This window comes from Chiloscyllium plagiosum, unplaced genomic scaffold, assembly GCF_037043375.1.
Source record: "Chiloscyllium plagiosum isolate Xiang-an unplaced genomic scaffold, Cpla_swu_hap1 HiC_scaffold_43, whole genome shotgun sequence".
Taxonomy (NCBI): domain Eukaryota; kingdom Metazoa; phylum Chordata; class Chondrichthyes; order Orectolobiformes; family Hemiscylliidae; genus Chiloscyllium; species Chiloscyllium plagiosum.
The window spans coordinates 13,516,267-13,528,906 of record NW_028270181.1 but is presented as its reverse complement, the minus strand read 5'-3'; the positions used below and the strand labels follow the sequence as shown (position 1 = coordinate 13,528,906).

The following is a 12,640-nucleotide window of genomic DNA, read 5'->3' as shown; positions in this document are numbered from 1 at the left end:
AATAAGTAGGTGAATGAGTGAATGAGTGTGTGAGTGAATGAGTGAATGAGTGTGTGAATGAGTATGTTTGTGTACGTCAGTGAGTGATTGAGTAAATGAGTGAGTGAGCGAGTGAGTCAATGAGTGTGTGAATGAGTGTGTGAGTGTGTACATGAGTGAGTGATTGAATGAACGTGTGAGTGAGTGAATGAGTGTGTGAATAAGTGTGTAAGTGAGTGTATACATGAGTGAGTGACTGAGTGAGTGGGTGAGGTGCAGTGCAGCCTGGTTCTCCAGTCTAGGAGCTGGATGTCTGTCTGTGCAGAGAAGGTGGAAGGTGCTGGCTTGCCCCAGTGTGCAGTGCAGAGCTGTTGTGTCAGTGGATCAGAGATGTGCCATGCGGGTGCAGATGCCATTGTCTGTAGATATGGGATATGGATGCTCAATGCCCATGGAGAGTGCCCTGAGATGTTGGCATTGGGTGTCTAAGATGGAAGCGGTGAACTGGAATTACCAGGAACCCACGCTGGCTATCACTTCAGGAATCCTCGGCATCTAGTTTCAATCTGGTGGGTGGGAGAATCAAATGGAAGGCAGCTTGTGTGAAATATAAACATTGGCATGGGCTAGTGAGGCAGAATGACCTGTTTCTGATATTCTATAAACCATTCCTTCAAATAAGGAGAATAAATGAGCAGGTTGTTTTTTTGCAAGTGAGGAATACAATGGCCTAAAATTGCCACCACGGGGAATCCCCTAGTGAGCACTGAATGGAATATTTCACCTCAGATCATGTTATTTTAATGTGACAAACTACAGGAGGTCCAAGCTGATATATTGATTTACAAGGACATTACAAAGTATTGGACCTTGAATATTGAATCCAATAGCTAACTGATTATTAAAATTGTGGAATAAGTGACAGAAAGGGAAATGAGATAAATGAGAGCCAAATGAGATAAAAAAAACATAAAAAAAAGTGCAGGAGTAGGCCATTCAGCCTTTCATCAAGATTATGTCTGATCTGCCCCGGCCTCAACCCTTCTTTCACGTCAGCCATCCACAGCCCTCAACCAAAAACAGACATTCCTAGAGAAACTCAGCAACATCTGTAGAAAGAGAAAACAGAGTTGACGTTATGAGCCCAGTGACCCTTCTTTCTCACAGACTTCAAAAAGCTAACTGCCTCCTCTTTCAGCGATCCGTGGTCAAGAGGGGCCGAAAGTGCCCGAATTAAAAACGAGAGGAAAAAGAGATTGACAGAGAATGTGAGGGCGTATTTTTAAAAACATTCATCTCCCGGCATAATTTACTTCTCAATGCGACGAGAACATGCAAATATGGGTAGCACACCAAGCTCATGACTTTCACATTAAACAAGAATCCTCACAATGTGATTTCACAATGTGACTAGTAGCACTGGGTTTAGTGTACATGAACAATATCAACCTTCCAATCACTGAACAGAGAGGCCCATGGCGAGAAGATAACTTTTGTTTGGATTTGGCAAGCCTATTGGTGAACCAGCGTAAATCACTTGTGGTGAGTCAGATATGGCAGCCACTTACTTTCTCTTGCTATACTCTTGCTGACACTTCTACGCACAAATTACGCTGGGCCCTGTGAAGTCATCACTCCCACTCTGTCAAATTCTGGGCTATTCAGATTAAGATGCGATTTGAATCGATGGGCTTTACCTCAGCAGCTGAGTTGCCTCATGCTTCCCGCAGTCGGATGATAATGCACATCACCTTTGGTGTGACATGTTTAATAATCAAAATTGGTGGGATAGTGGACAGTGAAAAAGTGAAAAAGGTTTTCTAAGAGACCTTGAATCAATTGGGTCAACGGAATGAGGAGTGGCAGATGGAGTTTAATTTAGACAAATGAGAGGTATTGCATTTTGTCAAAACAAGCAAAGGTAAGACTTAAAAGAATTAAAGGTAGGGCCTTGGGTAGTGGTGTAGAACAGAGAGACCTGGGGGTTCAGGTGCATAATTCTTTGAAGTTTGCACCACACAGACAGGGTGGTTAAGAAGGTGTTTAGCATGCTTGCCTTAATTGCTCAAACCTTTGAGTATAGGAGTTGAAATGTTACATTGAGGCTGTACAGGACATTGCTGAGGCCTCATCTGGAGTACTGGGGCAGTTCTCCCTTTATAGGAAGGATATTATTAAACTGGAAAGGGTTCAGAAGAGATTTACCAGGATGTTGCCAGGACTGGAGGATTTGAGTTATAAGGAGAGTCTGGATAGGCTGGGTCTCTTTTCAGGGAAATTGAAAGGTGATCTAATAGAGGTTTATAAAATCATGAGGGGTATAGAGAAGGTGAATGGTAGATGTCTTTTTTCTAGGGTGGGGTAATTTCAAGACTAGGGGACATATTTTAAGGTGAGAGGAGAAAGTTGTAAAAAAAGTCATGAGGGGCAGTTTTTTTTTACACAAGGAGTGATTCATATGTGGAATGAGCTTCCAAAGGAAGTGGTGGATGCGGGTACAGTTCCAGTGTTTAAAAGACATTTGGATAAGAAATGGTTGGAGGGATATGGGCCAAGTGCAGGTGGGCAGGACTCGTTTAGTTTGGGATTATGGTCAGTGTATAGTGGTTGGACTGAAAGGTCTGATTCCATGCTGTATGACTCTATAACTAACTCCTTGTGTGAATTACTTTATCAACAGCGGCCTTACAGATGAACGATAGGTGAGAATTTTGGCGTTCAATGATTCTGACCGAAATGCAATGCAGTTGCTGCCTTTTTCAAAGTTGTGTTAGAATTCCTGTCCTTCCATTTAAGCCACTGTCAGCCTCAGCCCTCACCTCCTCACGCTAAACCACCTCCAGTCACCTCTCTTTCATGGTCTGGGCAGGACTATGGCGACTTTACCTTGTGTATGTGCAGTTGCAATGCTTTACTCTTAAAGATGGCACAAAGGTGAAATTTAAATGACCACCCCATTATATGAAGACAAATCCAGTTGTTATTTTCCATTCACTAGTCCTAAGGGAGGCTAGGGAGGTCTTGTGACTTGGAGGTAATGTCCCTGCCTCTGTGCATGGAGGTGTGTGTTGAAGCCCCGCTCCAGAATTTGTTGGAAGCAGAAGCAATGTTCACGATGTGGCCAAACGCCTTGATAATCAGCCTGCTAATCCCTCCAATATGCCTTTGGCATACAGTTAGAGCAGAAGAGATTTCTTTTAAGTCATGCTTGATGTGGAGTGGCTCCTCTCGAGTTATAACCACTTGCCTCTCTCGAAATAGACAGTGATGCTTCTTACTCCCTTGTGTACTCAAGCTAATTATTGGATGGAGTAATAGTTGCCTGCGTTTTGCTGCTATAAACTGTTCCAGCTGCCAGAGAGAGAGAGAGAGGTGGGGGGAGAGAGAGAGAGTGGGAGAGAGAGAGGGTGAGAGAGAGAGGGAGAGAAAGGGGGGAGAGAGGGGGGGAGAGCGGGAGAGAGAGTGGGGGGGGAGAGAGAGGGGGGAGAGAGAGGGAGAGAGAGGGAGAGAGGGGGTATAGAGGGGGAGAGAGAGAGGGGAAGAGAGAGACAGAGAGAGGGAGAGAGAGAGGGAGAGGGAGAGAGGGGGGAAGGGGGAGAGAGGGGGGAGAGAGAGGGGGAGAGAGAGGGAGGGAGAGAGGGGGGGAAGAGAGAGAGTGGGAGAGAGAGGGGAGAGAGAGAGAGAGGGAGAGGGGGGGAGAGAGAGAGGGAGAGGAGGGGAGGGGAGGGAAGAAGGAGGGGGTGGAGAGACAGAGAGAGTGGGAAGCTAGGGAAAAGATTGCTACGCCTCTTGCTGAGATATTTGTATCGTCGATAATCACTGGTGAGGTACCAGTAGTCTGGAGGTTGGTTAACGTGGTGCCACTATTTAAGAAAGATGGTAAGGACAAGCCAGGGAACTATAGACCGGTGAGCCTGACATCGGTGGTGGGTAAGCTGTTGGAGGGAATTCTGATGGACAGGATTTAAAAGTAATTTGAAAAGCAAGGACTGATTAGGATTAGTCAGCATGGCTTTATGCGTGGGAAATTGTTTGTCACAAACTTGATTGAATGTTTTGAGAAGTAACAAAGAGGATTGATGAGGATAGAGCAGTGGACATGATCTGTGTGGACTTCAGTAAGGTATTCGACAAGGTTTCCCATGATGGACTGTTTAGCAAGGTTAGATCACATGGAATAGGAGAGCTAGACATTTGGATACATTACGGGCTGAAAGGTCGAAGACAGAGAGTGGTGGTGGTGTGTTGCAGACCAGAGACCTGTGACCAGTGTTGTCCCTGCTTTTTGTCATTTTTATGGTACAGTTAGTAAGTTTGCAGATGACACCAAAATTAGAGGTGTAGTGGACAGTGAAGAAGGTTACCTCAGAGTACAAGAGGATCTAGATCAGATGGGCCAATGAGCTGAGGAGTGGCAGATGCAGTTTAATTTATATAAATGTGAGGTGCTGCAATTTGGTAAGGTCCTGTGGAGTGTTGCTGAACAAAGAGACTTTGGAATGCAGATACAAATTTCCTTAGAAGCGTTTCGTATGCTTCCCTTTATTGGTCACTGCAATGAGTGTAGGAGTTGAGAGGTCATGTCGCATCTGTATAGGAAATTGGTTAGGCCACTTTTGGCAATTCTGGAAGGATTCTAGCTATAGGAAGGATGTTGTGAAATTTGAAAGGGTTCTGAAAAGATTTACAAGGATGTTGCCAGGGTTGGAGGATTTGAGCTGTTAGGGGAGGCTGAACAGGCTGGGGCTGTTTTCCCTGGAGCGTTGGAGGCTGAGGGGTGACCTTATAGAGGTTTATAAAATCATGAGGGGCACGGATAGGATAAATAGACAAAGTATTTCTCTGGGGTGGAGAATTCCAGAACCAGAGGGCACAGGCACTAGAGTGATAGAAGAAAGATTTAAAAGGGGCCTGAGGGGCACCTTTTTCATGCAGAGGATGGTGCGTGTGTGGAATGAGCTGCCAGAGGAAGTGGTGGAGGCTGGTACAATTGCAACATTTAAGAAGCGTCCAGAAGGATAAATGAATAGGAAGGGTTTGGAGTGATATGGGCCAGGTGCTGACAAATGGGACTAGAATAATTTAGGAGATCTGGTTGGCATGGACAAGTTGGACTGAAGGATGTGTTTTCATGCTGTGTAGTTCTATGACTCTATGATTCTAAGAAACTTTGCAACTCCCCTGCATTGAACTTGACAGGCCAGTATTAATGTGCACAGACTGATTCATTTGGCAATTTCCCAATGTGAAAATAACATTCGTGTCCTTTCAAAGAATGAAGTGGGCCATTAACTGGAGGCACACAGGTTCCTGACCAACACCCCATCTTCCCTTTGCAGTTGGCATTCTATTGGTGTTGGGACCCAGTAATACCTTCTGGAAATACAATTTTCATTGTGACACAGACATCAGTGCTCTCCCTCCTTCAGTAATTAAGCCTGGACCCTCTGAAAAAGATACAGATAGGAGAGTGTCCAGTTTGCTGTGTCCAACAGAGGCCATCATAGGCCAGAACATTTTACTCTTGAAAGTTATTGACTTAAAAAGAGGTTTGCTTCATATCTTTGCATGAGTTCATTTCAAAAGGAGAGGTGATGTAAAGCGGCACTGTTCCATTCCCAGGAAACTGAGGGAGGCAAGATTGCTGGAACCTGGACAGACATCTTTGAATCCTGTTTAGCCACAGCGGAGGTGGAAGAAGACTGGAGGATAGCCAATATCTTTTATTTTTGTTGAAGGAGGGCAACAGGGATAATCCAGGAAATTACAGGTTGGTGAGCCTTACATCAGTGGTAGGGAAATTGCTGAAGAAGATTTTTAGGGTCAGGATTTACTCACACCTGGGAACAAATGGACTTACTATGAACAGTCAGCATGGCTTTGTGTGGGGGAGGTCTTGTCTCAGAAGTTTGATTGAGATTTTTGAAGATGATTGATAAGGGGAGGGCAGTGGATGTTGTCTAAATGGAATTTACTAAAGCATTTGTCAATGTTGATTTCACCAGTTTCCTCATTGTCCCTTCCTCCACCTTATCCCAGATCCAACCATCCAATTTGGAACCGCCATCTTGAACTGTTCTATCTGCCCATCTTCCTTCCCACCTATCCACTCCGCCTTCCTCTCTGACCTATCACCATCACCCCCCACCTTCGTCTCCCCATTGCATTCTCAGCTACCTTACGCCAGCCCTACCCCCTTCCCATTTATCTCTCAGCCCTCTTGGTCTCCATTCCTGATGAAGAGCTTATGCTTGAAACATCAACTTGCCTGCTCCTGCTCCTCAGGTGCTGCCTGACTGGCTGTGCTTTTCCAGCACCACACTTTTTGACCTCATGTAGGCTGGTTCAGAAGATTAGGTCACATGGGATCCATGGTGAGTTGGTAAGTTGGTCACTACACGATAGGAAGGATGTGGAGGCTTTGTAGAGAGTGCAAAAGTGGTTTACCAGGATGTCACTTGGATTGAAGTGTATTAGCTTAAGGAGAAGTTGAACAAAATTGGATTGGTTTCGCTAGAACGCCGGAGGTTGTGGGGCAACCTGATAGAAGTATTTGAAATTATGAAAGGTGTGGATAGGGCAAAAAGTCAGAGGCTTTTTCCCAGGGAGGAAATGTCGTGTACTATGAGACATAAGTTTAAAGTGAGAGGGGAGAGTTTAAAGGAGATGTGTGAGGAAAGTATTTTTCGACAGAGAGTGGTGGGTGCCTGGAGCGGCTGCTAGGGGAGGTGGTAGAAGCCCTCAGGATGTTGCCTGGGTTGGAGACTTTTAGTTATGAAGAGGGATTTGATCAACTGCGATTGTTTCCCTTGGGGGGGGGGGGGGGGAGAAGGATGATTGAGGTGTATAATATCATGAGGAGGCATAGATAGTGTAGATTGGAAGAATGTTTTCTCCTTGATGACGGATCAATGAACAGGGGGCATAGGCTGGATGTAGATGTGCTCACTGAACTGGAAGATTCGTTTTCAGACGTTTCGTCACCATACCAGGTAACATCATCAGTGAGCCTCCAGATGAAGCACTGATGGTATGGCCCACTTTCTATTTATGTGATTGAGTTTCCTTGAGTTGGTGACATCATGTCCTGTGGTGGCAGCATTTCCTGTGATGATGTCATTTCCTGTTCTTTTTCTCAGGGGATAGTAAATGGGGTCCAAGTCAATCCGTTTGTTGATAGAGTTCTGGTGGAATGCCATGCTTCTAGGAATTCTTATGGGTGTCTCTGTTTGGCTTGTCCTAGGATGGATGTGCTGTCCCAGTCAAAGTGGTGTCCTTCCTCATCTGTATGAAAGGATACTAGTGAGAGTGGGTCATGTCTTTTTGTGGCTGGTTGATGTTCGTGTATCCTGGTGGCTAGTTTTCTGCCTGTTTGTCCAATGTAGTGTTTGTTACAATTCTTTCAAGGTATAGGGGGCATAGACGTAAAGTCAGAGGACCAGGTAGCATTGAAGAGGTGGGGAGGCTGCAGAAGGATTTGGACTGGTTAGGAGAGTGGGCAAAGAAGTGGCAGATGTAGTATAAAGTGGGAAAGTGTGAGGTCATGCACTTTGGTAGGAAGAATAGAGGCATGGGACTATTTTCTAAAGGGGTAGAAAATTCTGAAGTCTGAAATGGAAAGAGACTTGGGAGTTCTAGGCCAGGATTGTCTCATGGTGAACTTGTAGGTTGAGTCAGTAGTTAGGAAGACAAATGCAACAATGGTATTTATTTTGAGAGAACTTGAATATAAAAGCATGGATGTACTTCTGAGGCTCTGAAGACTCTGGTCAGACCACATTTGGTGCATTGTGCTCAGTTTTGGGTCCCATATCTCAAGAAGGATGGACTGGCCCTGGAGTGTGTTCAGAGGAAGTTCATGGAAATGGTCCCAGGAATGAAAATCTTAACATATGAGGAACATTCGAGGATTATGGGTTTATACTTGATGGAGCTTAGAAGGATGAGGAGGGATCTAATTGAAATATACAGAATAATGAATGACCTGGACAGAGTAGATGGTGGGAAGATGTTTCCATTGGTAAGAGAGACTAGGACCCAAGGGCACAGCCTTAAATAAAGGGAAGAACTTTTAGAACAGAGATGAGGAGAAACATCTTCAGCCAGAGAGTGGTGAATCTATAGAATTCACTGTCACAGAAGGCTATGGAGGCCAGGTATTTAAGGTGGAGATAGATAGGTTCTTGAGTATCAAGGGTTATGGGGAGAAAATAGGAGAATAGGGAGAGAAACTTATCATTCTTGCTGAAGAGCTTATGCCCAAAACGTCGATTCCCCTGCTCCTCGGATGCTGCCTGATCTGCTGTGTTTTTCCAGCATCACACTCTTGACTCTGATCTCTAGCACCTGCAGTCCTCACTTTCTGCCTGAGAAGCTTATCAGCCATGATTAAAGGGCAAAGCAGAATCGATGGGCTGAATGGCCTCATTTCTGTTCCGTGGTCTTATGGTCTAAGCAGATTCAGTGGCAATGATTATGAGGCACTTAGACAGACTCATGAAAAGGCAAAGTGTAGAGGTATGGACGATGTGCTGGCAAATGGGATTCGTATAGATTGGCATCATGGTTGGTGCCGATGTGCTGTTACACTCTATGTTGTCTCTATAATCCAATACAGGTTGGTAATTAGTCATAATTAGCCCACAGAGGACAATGGCTCCATTGATTTACGCACCTCTGACTGCAATTAATCTCATCCCCCTACCGCTTGGTCCACAAAAATCGATGAACCCCGTTCATGTCACTGTGTTGGATGACAGAAGGGGTTCCTCTTTGACCGCAGCCTACCCTTAACTCAGTGTCCCAATATGACAGCAGGATTCAGAAACTCTGATATTTGACTATTGTCTTACGACAAAATTAAAATGCGTTTTACTGACAAAGCAAGCGGTCCTTCTAGATCAGCAGTGATTCATGCACATGGATTAATCACTAAACCATAAAGCAATTTAAAGAAACAGCAACTCCACTCTCGCAGTCATTACATTTTCCAGTGAAGACAAACCACTTTAAGATGGATTTTCATGAATATTAAACATATAAAGAGCCTCGCAGTTAAATACAAGACAGCTTCACATGGTAAAATGTGGGGGAGTGAGATTGCTGTCCCTTGTCCCTCTTGCTGTTATGCTTCAAATTTGCTGCATTATCTCCTGGATTCATTTTTCAATTTGCTGCAATCATTTTGCTTGTAAAATTTACTTTCCCTCCCAGTTTACAAAAACATGCCTGAAAGCTGCCAGCTGCTCGAATTAGATTTATGAAAACGGCCTAAGATGACAAAGAGGATTATTGGAGTGGAGTACTATTGAAATATGGGTTACGATGGAAAGAAAAGAGATTGATGACTGGGAAAAGCATCTTGTGTATCTTTGTCATGTAAAGCATCTCGCTCAGAATTTGCCTCACACCAGAATGACTCACTATCAGTTTGTTTGGTGGAGGTGGACGGGGGATGAAAAAGTGTTGCTGGTGTGGCAAAACTAAAATGATTTGCAGAGGATCTTTTTGATGATGTGTTTGACCCTCATACTTGTTCCAGGTCAATAATGAAAGGAGCACCTTCAGGACTGAGAGCATACATAGTCTATACTGTCCTTTGCTCCATCATTCAGTCAGATGGGGAAGTGATGGTCTAGGGTATTTTCACTACACTACTGATCCAGAGACCCTGGTAATGTTCTGGGGACCTGGGTGTGAATCGTGCCAAGGGGAATTTGAATTCAATTAAAGGAAAAATTCTGGATTTAACAGTCTAATGATGACTGTGAATCTATTAATGGGGAGAAAAACCCATCTGGTTCATTAATGCCTTTCAGGGAACAGAGCTGCTGTCCTTACCTGGTCTGGCCTAGATATATAGGTTGGTAATTACTCCAGTGACTCTAGTCTCACAGCAATGTGGTTGATACTTAAACTGCCCTTTGGGTCATAAATGCTGATCTAGCTGGTGACATGCTTATCCTACGAATGAATGTTTAAACAAAACTAAAAGACCACAGTTGTTTTTCGAGAGGGCAAGGCTAAGCTTGCTCTATCCAAAGTCTCAGAGTAAATTGTAGGGCAGTAGAATAACAACACAGTTACAGTGAAATGGCTATTCCTCATACTCGTGACACAAGGTCCCCATTCATCACACGCCTAAGAACTGTTGAGGGGCCAATCTACTGAAGACAATCATCTTTCCTCAGCAGTTGGCCTTTGGTCATTCTTCTGGTCATTCGAATATCCATCCTGTACGAAACCCTTTCATCGGGGTCTCTGCCAGATGTTCAAGAAGTAGGCAAAAGAACATATTTATGCCACTCGCGATTGTTACGCAGAATTCTCAGGTGATAGCAGTTAATCACCTCCAAAATAAGGAAGAAATAAGCATGGGAAGCAAAATGGAAGGGGCAACTGTTAAGTCTTTTCACACGTGCTTACTTCTATTTGATTTCCTAATCATGAAGAGTTAAGGTTGGAAGTTGACATTGTCACTCAATATCTTGATAATAAGTGTAGGGTCAAGCCTTGACTCATTTTGAAAGCCTGAAGAAATAAAAGTTAAACAAAGTTACTCCAGACTTATATTCATATGTTGCCTTCCTTAATGAAGTCATGATCAAGTTATTTTGTTGAGAGATAAATTTTGACTGGAACATTGAGAAGAATTCTGATGCTCTTTTTTTTATCAAAATAGTTCCATGAATGGTTTCCGTTGACCTGAGAGGGCAGATAGATCTTCAGTTTAGGATTCATGTACTTTTGAGAGTACAGCAACCCCCAGTACTGCACAGGACTGTCAACTTAAAGACAGTGCTTTCTTCCTTCTAGCACCCTCACCCTGAAGATGACTGGCTGAATGTGGACATCTTCACCAGACCCTCTCCAGTCAGCCTAGCTGTGAAGAAGGATTCGAGGTGGAAACTGTGCTGGTTCTATTAGTCCTCCATCTGTATGCTCGGCCGTTAGGGGACTTGTGTGGAAAATGGAAGGTAATGTCCCTTCACGAGGAACTCCCTGCTCTGAAGAAGTTTCAAGTCTCGATTTCGATGTTAAATGTTTCTCTCCCTGCAGATCCTACCAGACTCGGTGACTATTTCCAGCATTTTCAATTTTTATTTTAGTAACATCACATATTCATCAACACACTGTAAAAATGCCATTCTCCTGACTAACCATGTGATAATTTATTGCTGATGGAAAGTTAATTGAAATTATGTAAATTTGAGGCTCTTAACTGTTAATAGACTACTTGACCTTTATAAATGAGTATAGCTTATAACACATAGGTGGTAAACTGCAGGAAACAGAATTTAAACTCAGTTCTATCAATCAATACTGTGTTTACTAGGGAAATTTATTTATTAAAACAATGATTTGTATTTCCTTAGCAAACTTGACAGTCTCTTTTTTCTTTGCTCTTTGATGTGTGCAGTGACTCAATGGATTTAGATGGTGAGTATAATAATTGTAGCGAGGTCAGCCAGGTGGATGTCATAGAATATGAGTTCCCTGATTAGGGCTGTTAACCTGGTCCAATCAGGGAGCCCCGGCTGACAAATAAGAGCAGGAGTGTCAAACATTCTGTTCACTCTGAGAGTGCGATTTGAGGGAGCTGGGTCAGTGTCAAGGACTCTCCATGTGTAAATGAAAGGTGACTTGGTGATGGATATCGACCTCTGTGAGCAACGCAGACATGCAGACCAGAGGAGTCTCTGGTTCACTTCCTCACCAAGCCTAACTTGGCTGGCTGATTTCAGACAAGATGGCAAGACAATGGTGCATTTGGTTTCCGAAGTAGGAAAGGGAAATTGGCCCTGGTTCCCGCATTGCTACTGGCAATACAGTATTTACCTGTGACAAACTGTGCCCCAGTGAGATACCTCCAGGATAAGTTGGATGTCTATTAGCTCGGGGGAGGGGGTGGTGGGACAAGGGAGGGGATGACGGGACAGAAATTGTAAATGGAATGGAAACTGTCATTTTACAAAAATGTTTCAGTTGTTGCCCAGAACATTTCAGGAACATTTTCGATGCAAGGGTGAAGGATTCTATCCAATAAATTCTCCACTGTGTCTGGCTGAGCTTGTGACTTAAGGAATACAAACTAAACAAACACTGCTGATGGGAGATGTTTCATTAACATTCTGCCCTCTCCCACCATCCAATGGCAGGAGGAATATGTAGAGTGGATAGAAAGGCTCTTTCTCCATTTGTAAAGGGGTCATTAATCGGGGCTATTGAATTAAAGTAGGGGGTAGAAGGCTAACAGGAGGGTTGAGGAGAATTGTTTTCACTCAGAGGGTGTTGGGAGTCTGGAACCCACTGCTTTGAAAAGTGTTTGAGTCAGAAAACACTTGAACCAACTAAGTATTCACTTGCATTGTCATAGCTCCAAAGCTTTAGGCCAAGAGCTGGAAAACAAGGCCGGTGCAGATACATCTTTGTGGACTGACATGGAAATGGTGGGCTGAATGGCCTCCTTCTGTATACGGTTATAAGAGACATTGGTTGAGCAGGACTATGAGCCACCTCCCCAGCCGCACTGTGATGAAGTAACAGCTGACAGCCTTGCATTGATGGTGGAAGTCGGGGGAGCAATTGGGCTCCGTCTGATCTCTCTGCTACGTCTCCCAGTATCCTTCCTGCTCAGGGTCGGAGAGAGGAAAGGCAGCAC

At 44.1% G+C, this 12,640-nt stretch overlaps 1 long non-coding RNA gene across 2 annotated transcripts in view; it reads left to right on the top strand.

The window, feature by feature from the left end:
- The window catches only part of LOC122541879 (uncharacterized), a 370,918-nt gene extending 359,575 nt beyond the window's left edge, over window positions 1-11,343 (top strand). For both annotated transcript variants that reach the window (XR_015754246.1, XR_006309699.2), the window contains exon 4: window positions 10,795-11,343. This is a non-coding gene — a long non-coding RNA (uncharacterized LOC122541879). The remainder of the gene's footprint in view (window positions 1-10,794) is intronic.
- Window positions 11,344-12,640: the final 1,297 nt, after the last annotated feature.